Source organism: Cupressus sempervirens, chromosome 2 (assembly GCF_028749045.1).
Source record: "Cupressus sempervirens isolate cs-2001-9-10 chromosome 2, ASM2874904v1, whole genome shotgun sequence".
Classification (NCBI taxonomy): Eukaryota; Viridiplantae; Streptophyta; class Pinopsida; order Cupressales; family Cupressaceae; genus Cupressus; species Cupressus sempervirens.
The window spans coordinates 248,596,927-248,601,562 of NC_143119.1; the positions used below are offsets into that span (position 1 = coordinate 248,596,927).

The following is a 4,636-nucleotide window of genomic DNA, read 5'->3' on the forward strand; positions in this document are numbered from 1 at the left end:
GCTAAAAAAAGGTTTTGACATGCTAAAAAAAAGGTTTTGACAGCTATAACGATATGGACGAATTTGAAAAAATGATGGCAAAGCGCAATCGTCCTCCTCGTCCACTGCAAAATCTCCAATTTAAAGTATTCGCTTATCTTTATTCCATTGCCGCTCGCCCAGATCACCTCCGATAATAATAACAATGCTATAGAAAGTAAGTCAAAATCTAAGCAATTTAAGCATTTCAGGATCTAAACCTGCATGTATTGCCACACATACAAAAACCATCGGAATAATCAACCCGCCTCCAGACATACACAACATTGTCGATAAGCATCGTATTTCAGTTTTCCAGTGCATACCTTGTAAGGAGCATAATTTCCATGTCATGCAACAACAGTGAAGGGAGAGATAGAAGAGGAGGATGATACAAAAGGAAAAACCAATTCTGCCCCCAAGAAGAAAGGATGGTTTTCTTCTATTTTCTAGAACGCCATGCTGCGGAGAGGATGCGAGGCATTAGGGTTTCATGTCGGGAAAATTCCGAGAAATGCATCGGCGGATCATAACTGTGGATGGTGCACCTTCGGCTGCAGGAGAGGCGCAAAGCAGGCAACTTTTGAGACGTGGCTCATCGACGCCGCCAACGCCGGGGCCGTCATTCTCACTCGTTGCTCTGCGCACAGAGTCCTCCATGCTCCAAGTTCAGGCACCAAGGGTAGAAAAGCGACTGGAGTGGCAGCCAAAATCGGAGGCACAGAGAGACAGCTATTCATAAGAGCTCAAGCAACACTAGTCGCCTCAGGAGCCCTGCGAACGCCTCCATTGCTTCATGCGAGCAGACTGAAAAACCCTAACATTGGCAAAAACCTGCACCTTCATCCCATGCAAATGGTGTGGGGATACTTCCCGCCAGGGATTGCAGCGCAGGGGAGATGTTACGAAGGCGGAATTATGACGAACTTCTCGAGGGAGCCCGCCGGATGGGACGCCACTGGCTACGGAGGGGTCTTACAAACCCCAATTCTGCACCCGGGATTCTTCGCCAGTGCTATGTCGTGGCGATTGGGGGCCAATTTCAAGAAAACCATGCTCAATTTCTCCCGAACTTGCAATGTCATTGTTCTTCTTCGCGACATGGGCAACGGAACTGTTAAAGCCAAGGCAGACGGCAGCCTGAGAATCGATTACAAGATTCGATCGGATGACAAAGAACGGACCAGGGATGGCTTGGAGAAGGGACTTCGTGTTCTTGCTGCTGCAGGGGCCGTTGAGGTCGGATCCCAGCATCAGGATCTTGAAAGCTTTAAGCTTGACTCTTCTTCTTTCGGTTCTATTCATGATAATCAGGATTTTGAGGAGTATGTGAGCAGGGTAGGGAAGAAAGATGGGGCGTCAATGTATTGTGCACATCAGATGGGGAGTTGCAGAATGGGAACGAATGATGGTGAAACAGAAACCATCCTTCCCTCCTAATCGCAAAATAGAAATCAAAAGATATTACAAACGGAGCTGGTTAAAGCTGACGCTAGGATTAACAGACTGAAAAAAATGGATAACCATAAACAAAATAGATTAGACAAAACAAGAGTAAAAAATTGATATCTAGATAGGAAAACCCTTTGGCGGCAAGCCTTCCAAAGGGGGTTAGATGAAAACTAATAGAAAATAAGAAGTAACCTGCACAAATTAGAGCACACAAAAGTTAATCGGGTTTGGCGGTAAACCAGCCAAATCCAAAAAAAATTCAATTTCTTCCATCTTAAAAAGATTAAAGAAGAAATTAGTGAAATCTCTCTCAAGAGTCTCCTTCGAATCGTACCTTCATGCAAACACTCAAAACAAAGATTAAAATGCTCTGATACCATGTTAGAAATGGAAAACCAGGAAAGAATCTAAGTGAGTAAATGCATGAAAAGATATTACCATAAAATAGGAGAGAGAAAGCTTCAAGCTCCAACACCATGAGACAAGATATTTGGAAAGGGGAAAGCAAAGAAAACCCCTTGTGACATTATGAATGAGGCATGAAAAGCCTAAGGAGGAAGAGAGAGAGAGATAGAGAGCAATGCTCATACAATAATTGAGAAGAGGAAGAAACCTCATTGTTAAATGAGAGAAGAGGGTCATCTCTTAAATAGAGATGAGAGAGAGGAGTTAGAATGTAACTCCCATGTCTATGAATGCCACCATTCATAAGTGTGTGAGGCCAAGTGTGAGATTCCTCTTAAGGAGGAATAATCTAAAATTAGAAATTACAATATATATTTGTCCTCACATATTCCACTAGATGACAAAATAAGATGTAGTGGAAAAAGGACAAAAAAGAAATATATTAGGATACCTTGGCTTATATCCTAATATATTACAACAATAAAGAAAGGAGTTCTAACCTTGGTTTATAAATACACCAAGGAAAGATTACAACTTCTAACAAAGACAAATCTTAGATGGGATGGTTATTTCTATTGAAGCTATCCACTCTGTGGCTAAGCTCAAGGGAGTGATCAATGTTTATAAAATTGGATATGGCTAAGGCCTATGATAGAGTCAAATGGAGCTTTCTAAGGAATATTTCTCTTTCCTTTGACTTTAGCTCGAAGTGGGTGAGTTGGACTATGAGTTGTGTAACTTCTTCCTCTTTCTTTATTCTTCTTAATGGCCAACCCTCCCAATTATTTGGTGCTTCTAGGGGTCTCTGCCAGAGTGATCCTCTTTTCCTGTATGTTCTCATTATTATGGTTGAGGATTTGAGCATATTTATTAAGTATCAGGTGTCCCAGAACTCTATCTAGGGGTGGCACTGAGAGAATGGCTATCTTCTCTTTCTCATCTTCAATTTTTTGATGACTCTTCTCTTACAAGAATTTCTTGAGTCAACGAAGCTAAAGCCTTCCAACATACTTTGGATATTTATTTGGCGGTGATAGGCTAGAAAGTTAATGAACACAAATCTTCTATATGTTTCTTTACCACCCCTAAACCTATTCAATGCAGGATTGCTAATATCCTTAGGATTCATATTGGTTTTCTCCCTTTGACATATCTTGGAGTTCCTATTGTTGTTTTTAGGAAGTCATGACTCTTCTATAGAATTTGATTAACAAGCTTTGGGAGAAGGTAAATAACTGGACCCTTAGATGGCTCTCTATTGCTCCTCGTGTTACTCTTCTTCAATCTGTTATTTAGGCTCTCTGTATTTATAGAAGCATGGCTTAGGTTGCTCCTGTTTACTTTCTCAAGGAATTTGATGCTCTTTCATGATAATTCCTTTGGAGTGGTAATTTGCATAACTCTAAATGGAGTTTGATTAGTTGGGAGACTATTTGCAAACTTGAGAAAGAGATGGTCTTGGCCTTTGATCTACTATCTTGAGTAGCAAAGCTTTGGCTATAAGCTTTACTAGTGATGGTGCTCTAGGCTTGTATAATTACTCATAAGTATTTTAGAGTAGTTGATCGTTGGTCTGTTTCCATGCTTCCTCTTGAAGGTTGTGGCTCTATGGTGTGGAATACTCTCAAGATTAGTGTTCAATTGGTTAAGAGGGGCCTTTTCTAGATATGTAAGGGATGCTCTAAGGCTTTGTTTTGGTCTAATGCTTGGGATGGAAACCTCTCATCTTATCCATTTACCCTCATCTTCAAACTCTATGTAATTATTGTTGCTGGATGGTATAAAGTGGGTCATCATAAGACTCCTTATTAGATGGGTCTTTTTTTCATATATAGATGGAAGTACTCTTCAAATTGGCCTCCCAGTGGCTCAAAGGAAGACTGCGAATATCTTTCTAGGATTTTGGCTTCTAGGGAGTCCTGCTCTCTATTGGGGCCAAATGTTTTGGCTTGGGGCAATACCATATCTAGTAAATATTTTGTTTGTACTCGATACCAAAAGATTACTAGACAATTGTTAGGGGATGTTGAGGTCCCTTGGTGGACACAAGTTTGGAATACGGTTTCTTGGTCCAAATGCATTTTTTTCATGTAGTGGTTGGTGGCTCATAACCGGTGTCTTATGTGGGGTAATCTTTGTAAATTTCGAGTTTCGGGGCCCATATTTTTGTGTGCTATGTGGTAATAGAGAGGAGTCTATCTCTCATCTCTTCTTTCGTTGTTCCTTTTCTACCTAGTTATGGCATCTTTGATGGAGTGCTTGGCGTTTCTCTTGTCGGCATGATTCCACCTTGTCTAAATTTTGGAATTGCTTGGGGAGTACCCCCTCCAAGGCTTCACCTCTTCAGGCTACATGGATTGGTAGCCCCTCTTTTATTCTTTGGCATATCTAGTTGGAAAGGAATCGATGAATCTTTCAAGATGTATGGAGTGGTGGCATGCATCTTTGGTAGAAGAATTCCCACTCTCTTTAGGAAACTATTTAGGCAAAGTGTGAGTTAGATGGAGGTATGGATCCTGGTGATCTTTCTATTCATAGATGCCTTAACTTTCATTTTCAGGATGGGTTCTCATGGGCTACAGTCCAATGGTATCATAAAGTTCCAAACTATCCTAGACCTCAAAGGAAGAGACAGGTGAACTGTGTGGGTCATTGGTCACCTCCTCCACTCAGAGTTCTTAAAGTCAACACTAATGGTTCTTCTCAAGGGAATCCAGGTCCCGCTGGCATTGGGGGTGTTGCCCGATGTAGCTTTGGAGAA

General features: G+C 41.3%; 1 pseudogene; it reads left to right on the forward strand.

Annotated features, from left to right (window-relative positions):
- The first annotated feature begins 477 nt into the window (after window positions 1-477).
- LOC149571982 (long-chain-alcohol oxidase FAO1 pseudogene) lies at window positions 478-1,458 on the forward strand (annotated as a pseudogene).
- Window positions 1,459-4,636: the final 3,178 nt, after the last annotated feature.